Source organism: Lepidochelys kempii, chromosome 2 (genome assembly GCF_965140265.1).
Source record: "Lepidochelys kempii isolate rLepKem1 chromosome 2, rLepKem1.hap2, whole genome shotgun sequence".
Classification (NCBI taxonomy): domain Eukaryota; kingdom Metazoa; phylum Chordata; order Testudines; family Cheloniidae; genus Lepidochelys; species Lepidochelys kempii.
In genome coordinates, this window is record NC_133257.1 from 40,409,089 (window position 1) to 40,427,707 (window position 18,619).

Here is an 18,619-nt window from a genome sequence, read left to right on the forward strand (position 1 = left end):
GGCAAAAGCCAAATTTCAGAGATGACATTTCAACAGCTAGGTCAGCACAAAGCAACTTACACTGATCTAACCCGGTAGGTTAGACCAGGTCTTGGTTCTAACTGTTACTTCATCTATGAAATGATATCTCTTGATATAAGTCAGTCTCTCATACCACTGACATTACAGCCTACAGAATTTTAGCTTGAAAATTTGCTGTAGCAGAAGTAAGGTTGGTCATCTGACCCACCCAAAAATAACTGGTTGATTGAATGGCCAAATAACGTAAAAAAAAATTACGTTTATTTTAAAAGCACTAATTTAATAGAACAGTAAAAACAGTAACAAACAAAAAAACACAGACAGTACCCCCTGATGGGCTCCAACAGGCTTAGCCTTAGATCCTTATGCCAAGTTACTAAAAACCAAGTTACTTAACTGAGTTATTTTAACTCAGAAAAATGTAAAACAATGAAATGAAGTTCTAAAAAAAGAAAGTAACTTTTTAAGCAATGTTATTCAAGATTGAAGAGTTAACAAAAGAATAATTTAATTTAACAAAAATAAAACAAACACATAGCAACTATAAAAGAAAATAATTAATGCACTTACGCTCCATAAGAAGTGCTGTTGTAGCTGTGTTGATCCCAGGATACTAGAAAGAAGTGGGTAAGATAATATCTTTTTTTGGACCAACTTGTGAGACACACAAGCTTTTGAGTTTACACGGAGCTCTTCACCTACCCATCTTGTCTCTCTCATGCTAGGTAGGCAGCCCATCAACCCTTCAAGCAACTTAATGGCTGTGTATCTATTCTCTGTGTGTTGGGGGAGGAGATTTAATGACCTTGAACTCCCCTCTGCCTCCCCAACTTCCTTCTGTGTTAATTCTGCATGTTTGTCTAGTCAGTTCAGCTTAAAGAAAAGGAGTACTTGTGGCACCTTAGAGACTAACCAATTTATTTGAGCATAAGCTTTTGTGAGCTACAGCTCACTTCATCGGAGGCATACTGTGGAAAGTGTAGAAGATCTTTTTATATACACACAAAGCATGAAAAAATACCTCCTCCCACCCCACTCTCCTGCTGGTAATAGCTTATCTAAAGTGATCACTCTCCTTACAATGTGTATGATAATCAAGTTGGGACATTTCCAGCACAAATCCAGGGTTTAACAAGAACGTCGGAGGGGGCAGGGGGGGTAGGAAAAAACAAGGGGAAATAGGTTACCTTGCATAATGACTTAGGCTTGAATAGAGACTGTGAGTGGCTAAGTTAATTGTATCCAGTTTGCAAATTAATTCGAATTCAACAGTTTCTCGCTGGAGTCTGGATTTGAAGGTTTTTTGTTGTAATATCGCAACTTTCATCTCTGTAATCGCGTGACCAGAGAGATTGAAGTGTTCTCCGACTGGTTGATGAATGTCATAATTCTTGACATCTGATTTGTGTCCATTTATTCTTTTACGTAGAGACTGTCCAGTTTGACCAATGTACATGGCAGAGGGGCATTGCTGGCACATGATGGCATATATCACATTGGTGGATGTGCAGGTGAACGAGCCTCTGATAGTGTGGCTGATGTTATTAGGCCCTGTGATGGTGTCCCCTGAATAGATATGTGGGCACAGTTGGCAACGGGCTTTGTTGCAAGGATAGGTTCGTGGGTTAGTGGTTCTGTTGTGTAGTATGTGGTGGCTGGTGTGTATTTGCTTCAGGTTGGGGGGCTGTCTGTAGGTCAAGGACTGGCCTGTCTCCCAAGATTTGTGAGAGTGTTGGGTCAGCCTTCAGGATAGGTTGTAGATCCTTAATAATACGTTGGAGGGGTTTTAGTTGGGGGCTGAAGGTGACAGCTAGTGGCGTTCTGTTATTTTCTTTGTTAGGCCTGTAGTAGCTGACTTCTGGGAACTCTTCTGGCTCTATCAATCTGTTTCTTCACTTCTGCAGGTGGGTATTGTAGTTGTAAGAATGCTTGATAGAGATCTTGTAGGTGTTTGTCTCTGTCTGAGGGGTTGGAGCAAATGCGGCTGTATCGCAGAGCTTGGCTGTAGATAATGGATCGTGTGGTTTGGTCAGGGTGAAAGCTGGAGGCATGTAGGTAGGAATAGCGGTCAGTAGGTTTCCGGTATAGGGTGGTGTTTATGTGACCATTGTTTATTAGCACTGTAGTGTCCAGGAAGTGGATCTCCTGTGTGGACTGGACCAGGCTGAGGTTGATGGTGGATGGAAATTGTTGAAATCATGGTGGAATTCCTCAAGGGCTTCTTTTCCATGGGTCCAGATGATGAAGATGTCATCAATATAGCGCAAGTAGAGTAGGGGCGTTAGGGGACGAGAGCTGAGGAAGCGTTGTTCTAAGTCAGCCATAAAAATGTTGGCATACTGTGGGGCCGTGCGGGTACCCATAGCAGTGCCGCTGATCTGAAGGTATACATTGTCCCCAAATGTAAACTAGTTATGGGTAAGGACAAAGTCACAAAGTTCAGCTACCAGGTTAGCCGTGACATTATCGGGGATAGTGTTCTTGACGGCTTGTAGTCCATCTTTGTGTGGAATGTTGGTATAGAGGGCTTTGTTAAACCCTGGATTTGTGCTGGAAATGTCCCAACTTGATTATCATACACATTGTAAGGAGAGTGATCACTTTAGATAAGCTATTACCAGCAGGAGAGTGGGGTGGGAGGAGGTATTTTTTCATGCTTTGTGTTATATAAAAAGATCTTCTACACTTTCCACAGTATGCATCCGATGAAGTGAGCTGTAGCTCATGAAAGCTTATGCTCAAATAAATGTGTTAGTCTCTAAGGTGCCACAAGTACTCTTTTTCTTTTTGCGAATACAGACTAACACAGCTGTTACTCTGAAACCTGTCAGTTCAGCTTGTGAGCTCTTCAGGACAGGGACCATGTCTTTTAATTTGTTTTGTTTTAACATGATTTGTAAACCTCAACACACACTGACAGCCTGGTATACAAATCAAAACACACATACATTTGTTCTAGAAGATTCTAGCCAATCAAGATATTAAACTTTCAATTAGTTAATCTTTTCCCCAAACGGTATTAGCATGTAGTAAAATGAGTGATCAAAACATTTAAGTAGGATTGCTAACAGATGGCACTATGATGCAATCAAAATGATAGGCCACTGCCTGCCTTACAGCATTCTTGCTGGAATATTTGACCACATCCAATTAGTAGGTAGTTAATTTATATTATATGACCAGTCAACTGACCCTCTTGCCAACCCTAAGAGGACAGGCGATGATTGGTTGAGTTACCCAGCATTATTGACTCTTAATTTTATCATGACTCTTGCAGTACGCGGGCTTCAAGAAAAACACCGAGCTCCTAGAATCATGTAATTATGAGAGAATCTCAGTTTTCATTTAAAAATAAATAAGTTTCTAGCCCCTATGGCTGCAGAAAAAACCTTGAGAATGTGACCTAAGTGCACCCTAAAGGTTCAAAACCAAAATGGCAAATAAAAAGAACCCCACAATTTCACTTCCCTCCCCCTCCCTCATGTTTTTGCAGGGTTTCAGTTATGATTTTTGAACACTTGGAGTGGCAATACCAGTTACACGTATGAGGTCACAACAGCACTAGTGTGACATAAGCTGTTGATCTGGTTCAGCCTATATAATCATAATTAAATACAATATTCATGAGTAATTTAGCAACATTACTTACATCCCAATTTCATCAAATACAATCTATGCACATGATTTCGATGAGTTAACTACATCAAATGTTTGAAAAGGATGTTACTCTGTTAAAGTCATTCAGGACCAACAAATCTCAGAGTGCTGTTTAATTTTAACTCAAACAGATTTACATGTAAATTCTCAAAGTTCATTCTGTACTTAAAAAGTAAATGCTGTTACACTGCACTCTTCCTACATAACAAAGAGACTGAATCTCTGTTTTAAATGCAAAATTCAACTTTAACTATGGACTCACAATTAGTATCCCCATTATTTTAAGAAGTGTGATTGATTTTCACTCCCCACTAATGTCCATGCCATTTAAACAGTCCTCTCACCCCTTTGTAAAGCAGTGTGAGGAGTAAGTTATCCATGAACCCTCATTTTTCCTCTCCTCTGGCTCCCAAGGGCTCCATGTTCATTCAGGTTCACTCTTTAGCCCATTAAGAAAAGGCGTACTTGTGGCACCTTAGAGACTAACACATTTATTTGAGCATAAGCTTTCACGAGCTACAGCTCACTTCAACGTGTTAGTCTGTATCCACAAAAAGAAAAGGAGTACTTGTGGCACCTTAGAGACTAACACATTGAAGTGAGCTGTAGCTCATGAAAGCTTATGCTCAAATGTGTTAGTCTCTAAGGTGCCACAAGTACTCCTTTTCTTTTTGTGGATACAGATTAACACGGCTGCTACTCTGTAGCCTATTAATATCACTCCATGAGTCAAAGGAGAAGTTTTGCTGTAGAGCAATCAAAAGAATTCCCCTCTCTAGCAACAATGCTTCCAGACCTTCATAATATGAGTCAAGTTGTACCTGCTTAAGTGATTACAGGATTAGGGTTTTTGGTTTTTGCCTAGAGCAGTTTTGTAAACTTCAAATAACTTCACCAATACTGGCATCTGTTTTTTTAAAAACAGCATTTGCAATTTAGTTAATTGTCACTGTTAGTATAAAGTTGACATAGCACAAGTTTTCAATTAGATTTACAAAGCCACAACTTGACTTAACTCTTTTTTTTTTAAAATCAAGTGATTTAAATCATGATTTTATATTGCCTTGATTAAAACTGTTCCACCCTGGACTACCAAACCAGTCCTTTACCGCAAACAGGAGGGGGCCAAAAATTTAAGTCAGCGGGATATTTTCCTATTCACTTAAATAGGAAAATTATTTGGTCCTTAGTATTCAAAACACTTCTTGCCTATTTCTGCTTAGATCCTCCAAGACAAGATATTCTCCTACCTTATAACATCTCCTCTCTCTTCAGAATGTACAGTATTCACAACCCTATGGGAACCAGTGAAACATTACATTTAAGACTTTTGACAAAATAATTATATTTTCTAGCATTCAGGAACAAAAGCCTGGGAACGCTGACTGAGAGAAAGGACAGACCTAAATCAGAAGGGTGAAGAGGTTACATAAAGAATATGAATTAAGTTCTAGTGACCACTGATAAAGAACAATGACCTCTAAACTTAAGTTCCAAACAAGAAGGAAATGATTCAGCAGGTAATTAAGAAAAAAGTGTTCAAGACTTCATACCGGGCTTAAAAAGCAGCACAAGAAGATCCAAGAATAGAACAAAAGAAGCAAAGGGGAATGCAAAAAACTGAAAACAAAAGTCTTTGCCCAAATGTTACGGGCTTTACAAACAAAATGAACAGACCGGAAACATGTGTGGCATAAACCAAAGCGCATTTTACAGGAACATGCCTCAGTCCAAAGAATAGGGAAAATTATGCATTTTAAATCAGACATGTTAAGTGTTGATAAAAGGATACTCCTAATCATCTGCTTTTTAAAGTACTACATTACAATTTAACACTATGTAAGTCATTGAAGGTCAGGAGCAAATAAGGAAACCAGATGCACTCGTTCCACCTGCAATTTTACTGTATTATACAAAAGGTAAACAAATTTCAAATACTGCCCTCTGGCATCCACACATTTTCAGCACATTATTAAAGAACCATTTATTTGTCACATGCATTATGTTTAAAGATTTTTTTGTGGGGAGGTGTCAAGGTTCCTTCCTCACTCTGAACTCTAGAGTACAGATGTGTGGACCTGCATGAAAACCCCTTAAGCTTATTTTTACCAGCTTAGGTTAAAACTTCCCCAAGGTACAAACTATTTTACCTTTTGCCCTTGGACTTTATTGCTGCCACCACCAAGTGTCAAATATAATATATAACAGGGAAAGAGCCCACTTGGAAACGTCTTTCCCCCCAAAATCCTCCCCAAACCCCCTTTCCTGGGGAAGGCTTGATAAAAATCCTCACCAATTTGCATAGGTGAACACAGACCCAAACCCTTGGATCTTACAAACAATGAAAAAGCAATCAGGTTCTTAAAAGAAGAATTTTAATTGAAGAAAAAGTAAAAAGAATCCCCTCTGTAAAATCAGGATGGTAAATATTTTACAGGGTAATCAGATTCAAACATAGAGAACCCCTCTAGGCAAAACCTTAACTTACAAAAAGACAAAAAAACAGGAATATACATTCCATTCAGCGCAGCTTATTTTATCAGCCATTTAAACAAAACAGAATCTAACGCATATCTAACTAGATTACTAACTAAATTCTAAGACTCCATTAATTTTCTGTTCCTGGCAAAACAACACAGAGACAGAGAGAACCTTTGTTTCTCCCCCCCTCCAGCTTTGAAAGTATCTTGTCTCCTCATTGGTCATTTTGGTCAGGTGCCAGCGAGGTTATCCTACCTTCTTAACCCTTTACAGGTGAAAGGGTTTTTCCTCTGGCCACGAGGAAAAGGTGTTTACCCTTCCCTTTATATTTATCACAGGAGGCAAGGGAAGAATAGAGACAAAACTGTATCATGGTAAGTGATTAAGGCAAGGAACTCGGGGCTAGTCTACAACAGAAGCACTAAATTGGCGCAGCTGCACCAATGCAGCTGCACTGCTGCCGATGCTCTATGCCGACAGGAGAGAGCTCTCCCGTCAGTATAATAAATCCACCTCCACAAGCAGCCATAACGATGTCAGCAGGAGAAGCTCTCTGACCAACATAGTGCTGTCCACACCAGTGCGCGTAGGTCAGTGTAATGTAGGTTGTTCAGGGGGCTGTCTTATTCACACGCCTGAGTGAAGTAAGTTATAGCAAAGTACATGGCAGTGTAAACCTGGGCTCAGTGATACCATCCAGAATTTCCTGAAAGACCCAATATATTTAAGAAGACTATTCCTACACTTGCAACATTAAAACAGCAAACAACAGTAGCATCATGGCAGGGCTCCATTCAAAGAAATAAAAGGTTTCACTGTCAGGCATGTGAGTCACAAGAGGCCATTGACAATCTTAATGCAGGGATGCTATCTCAGATGATTAAACTATTTGTTTTATATTGCCTATTAATTATTTATGATTAAGTTAAAGGGAAACTGCTTTCCCACATGCTTAAATTAGCACCCTATCCTTCTCCTCTGTTCTGTTCCTCCATCCTTGGACTCATTTAGCCACAATTCACTATCACTAGCTTCACTCTCCTTTTCGTACTACTTTGAAAGATAGACCTTCAAATCCATGCTCTTCATATAAAACCATTTCATGGAGGAAAACATTTAGTTCTAGAGAGGATGGATAGCATACCCATTCACTCATATATTTTCTTCAAGAATAATCTCCTAAAGTTATGTTATTGCAGAGCCACTACATATTCAAAAAAACAACTTTCCAGTGACCCAGGCTGTAGCACAGAAGTCCCCAAACTGTGGGGTGCCTCCCACCCCCAGGAGGGCACAGAGGAACATTCAGGGGGGAAAGGGGGGCACAGCTGGGGCCTGGGCCAGCCCCCATGGAGAGTGGAGAGGGAGTGCCAACTAGCTCTGCTCCTGGCCCCAACTGCTGGTCCTGGTTGCTGGCCCCACCCCCACCTGTAGCCCCAGCATCACTCCCCTTGCGCCGGTCTGTGTACACACACACACACGCACGGAGCTGGCCAGCTCTGAAGAAGGGGGCGCAGACAGGGGTAAGAGGAGGCACAAAGGTAAAAAGTTTGGGGACCACTGCTGTAGTACAACTCTTCTGATACTCAATGGGCCCAGCCAGATAGTTGGTGACTAAACATGCCTACCCCTTACATATACTTTATATGTGTTAGTCCTTTGAATGAGAAGTGCATTATCACACAGCCATAACTGAGCTCATCAGTTAAACATAAGAATATAAGAGCAGCCATACAAGGTCAGACCAAAGGTCCATCTAGCCAATCTAGTATCCATCTAGTATCCTGTCTTCCAACAGTGGCCAATGCCAGGTGCCCCAGAGGGTAGGAACAGAACAGGTAATCATCAAGAGATGCATTCCTTGTCATCCATTCCCAGCTTCTGGAGAACAGAGGCTAGGGACAAAAGCCAAAATGCATAACCATAAGCTTTCCATGTTTCCTCTTGAATCACATAGGTAATACGTAGTTCAAAACTCACTAAAAGATCAATAAAAAGAACAGGAGTACTTGTGGCACCTTAGAGACTAACCAATTTATTTGAGCATAAGCTTTCGTGGGCTACAGCTCACTTCATCATACTCCTGTTCTTTTTGCTGATACAGACTAACATGGCTGCTACTCTAAAAGGTCAATGGAAACAAGAGACTAGAGATTTAAAAAGAACCATAATGACCCTTAATAAATGTTTGTTACAGAGGAGTTTTAATATAGGCAGTTAAAAAGGAAAAAAAATCTGAATTTGTCAGAAGTTGGAGTTGGTATGGAAACAGCACAAAAGCAGATGAATATAGAACTAATATCCAAGCATCAGTTCTCAAGAAACAACTTGTCCAACAGGCTGATACAGTAACAACATGATAAAATTAATGCAAATTAAGATTATATGCTTCCAAAGGTGCTCAAGGCACTACAACCAGACACTGTGAGGTCTCCAGAAGAACTGCCTTGGAGAAGTACAACCATTACGTTAATTCTGTCTTTACCTCTGGCAAGAAAGAAATTGGAGATGAATAGCCCTGCAGCTGTAGAGACAGCATATGACTCTGGAAAGATCATATAGATGTTAGCCATGGGATTAACTCTAGACAGACTGCCATAAATTCTATTACCTATAGCAATGACAGGCCAAAAGCACTTCCTTTGAATTAAGACTGAAATCTAGTCCTGAAGCTCTGCTACTCTGATATCTGATAATAGCCCTTTCCCTGCGATATGCTTAAGGATTCCCCTAGATCAGTGGTTCTCAAAGCCGGTCCGCCACTTGTTCAGGGAAAGCCCTCTGGTAGGCCGGGCTGGTTTGTTTACCTGCCATGTCCGCAGGTTTGGCCGATCGCCGCTCCCACTGGCCGCGGTTCACGGCTCCAGGCCAATGGGGGCTGCAGAAAGAGGCGCGGACTGAGGGACATGCTGGCCGCCCTTACCGCAGCCCCCATTGGCCTGGAGCAGCGAACCGCGGCCAGTGGGAGCCGCAATCAGCCAAACCTGCGGACGTGGCAGGTAAACAAACCGGCCCAGCCCACCAGGGGGCTTTCCCTGAACAAGCGGCGAACCAGCTTTGAGAACCACTGCCCTAGATAATCCAGCTCCTGGAACTAAATTAAGGGATTGTCTACACAGGGATTGTTATTATGTATTATTTGTATTACTGTAGTGTATAGGAGCCTAGTCACAAACCAGAATCCCACTGTGCTAGATACTGTACATCCACAGAACAAAAAGGTAGACTCTGGTACAGGGACTACAATCTAAATATAAAACAAGAGACAACAGATGAGTGCAGAGGGATGGGAAAGTATGTGCGTTCACGTTGCTTTGTTATGCCCGTTTTATGATACTTTCCTTGTTAACCTTTACATATGCACACCTATCCACTTTTTCAAGTTAACCACGCAGCATAGTGAGCAGACATCCCATGGTGCAATATTCCACCTCTCAGCTTTATATTCTGGGATTTTTCTTGGGATATACTGTGAGATGCTGTCAAGGCTGAATCCCCACCCTGTCACTTCGAGTACAGGAAGTGAGGGCCCGCAAGGATTTTAAAAATTAATACTTACCACTCCAGGCTTGTATTACATTCCCAAGGTTACAGCTTTTCTCTGACCTTGGCTTGGTAAACGCTGCCACCACCCAAATGCAAAAAAATCCCTTTAAACCCATGAAGGAGTACTTGGGAATTCCTCCCTGTGGGGTACCCTCAAGTCCTTTCACCCCCCCTCCGGGGAAGAGCTGAAAAAAAAAACAAAGGAAATTAGCTGTGGCTACCAGCTAATCAAACAACATGCACAAACCTCTCAGGACACCAACAATCCAATCCTGTTCTTAAAAAAGGTAAATTTTATTAAAAAGAAAATTACATCTGGAACTTAGGCTTTTTGCTAGACCTTAAAACAATCAATTACAAAAATTAAGCACCCAAAATAGCTTTCTTGGGGGGTTCAGCTTAAAGGTTACAAGCAAACAAAAGCATCAGGGGCTAGCACAGAGGAGATCCACATGCCAAAATAAGATAAACCTGATAGTGTCTAACTAAACATTCCCTATCCAAATTATTTCTTCTAGGTATGGAAAATACTTTTTCATACCTGGCTCAAACCTTACACAGCATTTCTGCTTATAGCTTTGCTTCCCCGTGTCCCTGCAGCCCAGAAAACAAAGGGAAAGTTTCTTTCCCCATTTTAAAAAGTTCTAGCCTTCCCATTGGCTCTTTTGGTCTGGTGCCCACTTTTTTTTTTTTTCCTTTACCTGGGGGACTTTTTAACCCTTTACACATAAAGCAAGTCAAGAACAGCTACCAAGAGGGATTTTACAGCTAACTGGCTTACTGGGTGTCCATCAAAGGGAGCTATCCCCCGACTTTATCACAGATGCCTACCAGAACTACAAGAATTCTGGGATGTAGGGTCACACTAACAAATGCCCCTGATTCCTTGGGAACCCATAAATTCATCTGTATTTTGCCAGCACCAATTCAATTTTCAAACTGCTTTCAGACAGCATGGAATACATACTGCTGAACACCGTGATCATCACAATAATTAGTACAAACAGGATGTGCACATTTATTGCAGTTGTTCAGCTGACTGCATTTAACTCAGCAGCTTCAAATGCAATGGTGATAAGGACTACAGGTAAGAGGAGCAGAAGGATGAAATCAAGCAATTACTTCTGCATACATATACCTGGAGGGGCTTTCCTCAGTGGAGCATCACTTCTGAAAGTAATCAACTAGCACTGACTGGTCGGATAGGATAGTGACACAGAACTGGGATGACCAGCAGTGGAAGCAGAACTTCAGGATGCAGAAGACTACCTACAGTGCTAATAAACAATGGTCACATAAACACCACCCTATACCGGAAATCTACTGACCGCTATTCCTACCTACATGCCTCCAGCTTTCACCCTGACCACACCACACGATCCATTGTCTACAGCCAAGCTCTGCGATACAACCGCATTTGCTCCAACCCCTCAGACAGAGACAAACACCTACAAGATCTCTGTCAAGCTTTCTTACAACTACAATACCCACCTGCAGAAGTGAAGAAACAGATTGATAGAGCCAGAAGACTTCCCAGAAGTTACCTACTACAGGACAGGCCTAACAAAGAAAATAACAGAACGCCACTAGCTGTCACCTTCAGCCCCCAACTAAAACCCCTCCAACGTATTATTAAGGATCTACAACCTATCCTGAAGGCTGACCCAACACTCTCACAAATCTTGGGAGACAGGCCAGTCCTTGACCTACAGACAGCCCCCCAACCTGAAGCAAATACTCACCAACAACCACATACCACACAACAGAACCACTAACCCAGGAACTTATCCTTGCAACAAAGCCCGTTGCCAGCTGTGTCCACATATCTATTCAGGGGACACCATCACAGGGCCTAATAACATCAGCCACACTATCAGAGGCTCGTTCACCTGCACATCCACCAATGTGATATATGCCATCATGTGCCAGCAATGCCCCTCCGCCATTTACATTGGTCAAACTGGACAGTCTCTACGTAAAAGAATAAATGGACACAAATCAGATGTCAAGAATTATAACATTCATAAACCAGTCGGAGAACACTTCAATCTCTCTGGTCACGCAATCACAGACATGAAGGTCGCTATCTTAAAACAAAAAAACTTCAAATCCAGACTCCAGCGAGAAACTGCTGAATTGGAATTCATTTGCAAATTGGATACTATTAATTTAGGCTTAAATAGAGACTGGGGGTGGCTAAGTCATTATGCAAGGTAGCCTATTTCCCCTTGTTTTTTCCTACCCCCCCCCAGACGTTCTGGTTAAACTTGGACTTAAACTTGGAGAGTGGTCAGTTTGGATGAGCTATTGCCAGCAGGACAGTGAGTGTGTGTGTGTGTGTGTGTGTGTGTGTGTGTGTGTGTCCGTCCGTCCTCGGGAAAAGGGGGTGGTGAGAAAGCCTGGATTTGTGCTGGACATGGCCCACCTTGATTACCATGCACATTGTAGGGAGAGTGGTCACTTTCGATGAGCTATTACCAGCAGGAGAGTGAGTTTGTGTGTGTGTGTTTTTGGAGGGGGGTGAGGGGGTGAGAAAACCTGGATTTGTGCTGGACATGGCCCACCTTGATTATCATGCACATTGTGTAGAGAGTTGTCACTTTGGATGGGCTATTACCAGCAGGAGAGTGAGTTTGTGTGGGGGGGGGTGGAGGGTGAGAAAACCTGGATTTGTGCTGGAAATGGCCCAACTTGATGATCACTTTAGATAAGTGATTACCAGCAGGACAGTGGGGTGGGAGGAGGTATTGTTTTATGATCTCTGTGTGTATATAAAGTCTGCTGCAGTTTCCACGGTATGCATCCGATGAAGTGAGCTGTAGCTCACGAAAGCTCATGCTCAAATAAATTGGTTAGTCTCTAAGGTGCCACAAGTACTCCTTTTCTTTTTGCGAATACAGACTAACACGGCTGTTACTCTGAAACCAGAACTACAACAGCACACCAACATGAGAGTTCCCCTCAGCAGAGAGAAATGTGTGGCCATTACCATCTGGAAACTCACCACTCGAGGGTTGTCAATCAATAGTTTACTAGTTTGGTATAGGTAGATCAACTGATGAGGCTATTGTTATGGAGATTTGCAGAGCTATGAGGAGGGTGCTGCTGTGTTATGTTGCAAACTTGGCAATGAACACGTTACTGATAGCTTTGCACTGATGGGGCTCCCAAACTGCATATGCATTACTTATGTGACCCAGATACCTTCCGTTTGCCTCCCACACCAAGCCAATGTCTTTATCATCTACAAGAAGGGATATTTCCCCATGGTGCTGCAAGGCCTGGTAGAGCACGGTGGAAGGTTCACTGATACTCACATGGGACAGTCTGAAAAGGACCATGATGCCAGGATCTTTAGAAATTTAGGCATGTTTGTTGCAAAGATCAGGGAAACTTTTGCTCCTCAGACCACTTTGGACATTAACAGTTATGATGGCTTCCCTTGTTTAAAAAGCTGGATGCTTGAACAGGGAGAGCTCTCCTCCACAGCAGCTTCAGTATGGCTGTTTGAATGATGTACTTTTAATTGCCCAATCTGTCACATCATACAGTTATTGCTTCCCCTGAAGAATTTCCTCCTGGTGAGACCCCATGCAATACAAAAAGTCAAGGATGCCTTCTGTGGTGTCTTAGGTGCTTGGGAGTCTCATGTGCTTTGTGGAAAACCGCCCATCTCTCCATTTTTGGGTTAGGTGGTGACATTGCTTGCAAAAAATCCAGTCCAGTTGCTCACAGTATGGGCAGATAGTAGAAGCATTACCAGAGGTCCTGTTCTTGTCCCTTATCTTCAGCTACTTCTGTCACACCTCCTTTGCTTTGACTTGGCACTGGGAACAAGTCTGGGAGTGCCCACTGCTGTCATTTGCTATAACAATGTCTTGTAGACGTTTGCATTCCAGTGACTTCTCCACATGGGACTGGACATGCAGCTGTACAAAGAGGACAATCAAGTCCAGGAACACTGCAGGTGTCCACATGGAAGCACAAGGGGCATGGCTGCTATAATGGTCTTATGACTCATTGCCTGAACTCACAATTACCTTGTATCAAAAAGGGGCACACATGGCTGCATGCCAGCATTTAAACAGAGAGGTGGCATCCAGTCTAAATTAAACTGGAGCAGTGGAGGGCACACAGATTCGAAGACAGGCTGACTGAACTGTGAAGCAATACAGTCTGGGATAGCAGTGGGAGAACTGTCAGAAGCAAAGTAGTTAGGAATACATCATATGAATCATAAGCTAACAAACTCACTGTAAAGTACAGTCACTCCAATTCCAAACAGGATTAATTACTGCGACCTTACACCCCAAATAATTCACTTTTCAAAAAGCTTGTGCACGGACACAAGGCACTTTAATGAGAACCTGAGAGTCTGAGTTCAAGGAACTCTGGCAGCCAGCCCAGATGGTTTGGACTTCTGCCTGGAGGGCAGCTCTCTAACTTTTTAAATTTTACATTCATACACAAAGATTAACACTTATTATAATCAGATTTGTAAACTGAATATTTTAATTTTAAAATAGGCTATACACTAAAAGAAAGGGGTTTGGTTTTTTTTAAACAGACAGGGTGTATGGCCAGTTCAAGGTGTATGGCCAGTTTTCATAAATGAGAGTGTGTATGGGCAGAGGCAAGGTTTCTCAGCTCAATTGATTGCACATAGTGTGCTGCATAGAGCATTCCACTTCTGTCTAGCAAATAATTACCTATGATGGAATTTGTTTGGGTTTTTTTGTTTGTTTTTTAAACAAGAGAGGAAATTCCATACAACAAAAACATTAAAACTTGAGATTGCTAAGTGATTCTTCTTCAAAGTCAAGAAATGACAGTTAAGGTTGTGTAAACAAATGTAAACTTCCTTGTGAATATGTATTACAGTCTTTAATTTTACATGATTAAACACTGTTTCATATTTAATGCAGGGCCCTATTGCTGTTTATGTACACTACTAAGTGGGTCCCTTTAAGCCCAATAACTGAAACTGGCATTCCATCATTTATAGGTAATTTTCTAACAACAGTTTCCAGCATCACCTCTGATCATGATCAGCACAACTTCAACTTATCCAGGAAGTAATCACCACAAGTAAATTCCTCCCAAGTTTCCCTTATTTTAGACCCACATTTATTTGGGTCTTACACCTTATGTAACTGGCTTACCTGAGTATTATTGTAACTTGACATCAGAAACACTGATGTTTAGGCCACACAACTGTGAAAGACAACCACGATGACCCATACACCTCCATGGAGTTCCACTGACTCAACAAGTTGTCATACATGCAATAAGGGTGTTGTAAAAGAATGGACCCCTGAGTTCTACTGCAACTACCACTGCGGTATTGTAGAAACTGTAATCAAGGCATATTCTGCCTTCATGTTCAACTGCACATCTTACAAATGCTCACTCAAAAACTCCCTCTCCAGGGAGAACATATTTAGCAACCTATTTTCTAGCTAGTAAATTGTCATGCTTACTTACTCAAGGCTCTCATTCACCTGCGGGAGGAAAAAAGGGTCATGGATCCACATGATCAGTACTATGCCTCAGCTTTTAAACAGTCCCTTACTGTGCCAGACCTCCTTAAGGATAGGCCACATGGTCTCAACACCTCTGATACCAAGCCCTGGGCCTACACTAGGGGGTGGGTCGATCTAAGATACGCAACTTCAGCTATGTGAATAGCATAGCTGAAGGTGCGTATCTTAGGTCGACTTACCTGGCCGTGAGGATGGCAGCGAGTCGACCGCTGCTGCTCCCCTGTCAACTCCGCTCAGCCTCTCGTAAGCTGGAGTTCCAGAGTCGACGGGGAGCGCATTTGGGGATCAATTTATCGCGTCTAGATGAGACGCAATAAATCGATCCCCGATAGATCGATCACTACCCACCAATCTGGTGGGTAGTGAAGACCTGCCCTGAGTCTCTGGGCTCCAGCACTGCTGCTTCTAACCATGAGCTCCGCCCAGCAAGTCCAACCAAGATAGATTTCTGTTCAGAGACTTTCAACCTCTTCAGGAATTAATGCACCCCAGCAAGTATTTGAAGAGACACCAGGCACACTTTTCAAAACTGTAGGACTTACTAGTCAACTGGAATACAGCATTGGGAAGTCTTTAGATTAGCACAGAGAAACAGAGGTTAAGATATAGTCTATACTGGCTAAAGCCAAGGTTTCCTTGAGCCATACTGCTCTAGAAACCATCTTGGTTTCCTTTCTCTCTGTTTCTGTCCCTTTGCCTGTCAGCCTCAGGTCAGAACTTCCTCTGTCTCTCAAAAAGCCAGCTCTGATCCTAGCCTCCTTTCACCTCCCATTCTACTGTCATCCTCTTAAAGGACCACTGCTGAGTCATTAGGTGTCAACTGTGCAATCACTAGATTTCCCATTGTCTTTCCAGATCCTCCACTGGTGTGAGTTTCAGCCAGTCCTTAACAATCCATTCATACCACCCCAGACAGTTATATGACCCAAACAACCTCATATCTCCCGCTTTGCCGCAGGAGCATTTTAACCCATCTAAACCCCTGGATAGCAATCCCTACTCAAGTCAGTCACAGGAAATTCCCACTTCATCACAGAAAGCATAACTGAGCAAAAACAAACTGGGAAGCACAAAAGTGGGAGAGGCAGTTTCTCCATGAACCCCTAATCCCCAAGCATTTACAGAAGTACCTCTGCTGCTACTCTGTGGGCTTACAGTATGTGTGGGTGAAACACATCACTGTATACCACATTAGAACATAAAAACAGACATACTGTTTTTCTGCTCAGACCAATGATCCATCTAGCCTAGTATCCTGTCTTCTGACAGTGGTCAATACCAGATGCTTCAGAGGGAATAAACATTCTCCTCTTCTAAAAAGGTAATCACCATCATAGAAGTTCAGCAGAAGTTAAAGCTGCTAGAATCAGCCTTATCTTCCACTCTATGCCTTCACCCCACTTGGGAAAGAGATATTGCCAAAGCATGGACAAAGGAACCAGCAGCACCACAACTCCTAAAGAGTTGCAGGTGTATGATCCCCATGGTGATGCATCTTTGGAAGCACTGCAAAGGGCCTGGCACCCAAGATCAGAACTTCCTTTCCATGGATACCCATAGGATCATCATGTTTAAGACCATGCCCCACTACCTCCTTTGCAAACCCAAGCCAACATTCATCAGAAACGCAGCTAACTTCACCCCTCCTCCACAGATTTCACCACAGCTTTTCATGGTTGTAAGTTAGAGTCAATGACTGCACCCACTTTGCTCAGACAAACTGCTCAGGACTCCAACAGACATTTTGCCTGAGGAAGGAAGTGCAGGATTAAGCTCATAACTTTTGAGAACTAACACGGGACAGGATACAATGTTTTCTTATTATTTTACTGATTTGAAGTTCTTTGATGCAATTGTTTTAGTTGATAGTTAATTCAAAATAAAAAAAATAGTAAACATTTATTCCATCATCACGGTGTTTTGAGAAGACATTTTACCAATTACAATGTGTGTGCATTTTAACAGTTTCTAACAAGCAAATATTTTGATGATAAAAGTCTTAGTCTTAACCATTCAACCTACAATTACATAGTACAAATTAAAATAGCCTAAAAATACTTAAATTTGACATGGAAGTCAGTAGATATTTTCATTTTTCTTAACACTTAATTTCTAATAGAAGTACTTTTTCATGAAATAAAATCAAACTCACAGCTTCTTAAAAATATACCCATAGAAAACAACAAAATGTTTTCATTTGCATTCTTATTACTCAAAGATAAACGCTATCATTGGCACAGACCCAAATGTTACTCTCCAGGGTGTACATACCACTGAATAATTTGTTCAAACGTCAGTTGTAATTTTCAAAAATCCTTTCTTGCCTCTGAATCTTAAACATCTGTAACAAATACTTGTTTTGAGAGTGCTTTACATTCATGACATCTGACCTTCTGCTGTATGCACCACAAAATTTAAGTTTCAAATACCATGCAAGCAGGAAATCGGATCATACCAGCAGTAGCCATCTGCATGGTCCAATATCAAATATTAGTTCTTGGTTGCACAAAGTCATGTGTTACAAATCTTTTTCCGCAGCTTCTACAATTAATTGTAATTTGCTGCTTCTAAAATGTGTTTCTTATGGGACATCTGGCTTTGAAACCTCTACCTTACCATTGAAAAAATACTTAGTGTCTGGATGTTGTTTTTATATATACGTAAAATATATAGCTATATATATGAAAGAGACAGAAAGAGAGAGAGAGAGCACTGCATGGGTGGCATAACTAGGACCAGGTTTTCCAAAACAAAACAAAAATCTCTAATTCCAGAAATAGATTGACTTTCATTACAGAACATTCATCACCTAAATGTAATGCAGAAATGTTCTCCAATGTAATTACTTTCAGATATCGAACTATTGGTATCAAATATTAACCGTTCATTAAGCAAATTGTGGAAGTTCCACAGAAGATGTGTAAATCATATGTTTATTTCCCAGGACTCTAAATTAATATAATTGGAGTATCTATTGAAATGAAATAAATGTTTAGACAAAGAAAGAAAGCTAGAACGTGCTTTAGTGTTGAAGTGTTCCAACATATTTGTTGATTGACAATGAATGCTGAAGTATGGCAAGATGCTACTGCATATTTCACAAAGCACTGTACTTTTTTTTAAACTCATATACGCAAAATATAATAATATCCAGTTGCTCGTATGATACCAGATTTCATTGTGGTGGAATGAAAATTTTACAGACACGAAATGTTGTTTTGCGTCTGTCACAAACAACTAAATAAAAAGCTTTTAAAAGACACTAAAAAATGTCTTCCAAGAAGACTTTATATTTTAAGCCAATAACTTATTACATCAAAACAGAAAAGATAGCTATACTGAAATAATATGAACTTTAATAAAGCATTCCT

The 18,619-nt window shown here is 41.4% G+C and overlaps 1 protein-coding gene across 16 annotated transcripts in view; it reads right to left on the reverse strand.

The window, feature by feature from the left end:
• Window positions 1-18,619, reverse strand: part of VPS13B (vacuolar protein sorting 13 homolog B) — a 921,287-nt gene that overhangs the window by 891,579 nt on the left and 11,089 nt on the right. The window lies entirely within an intron of this gene.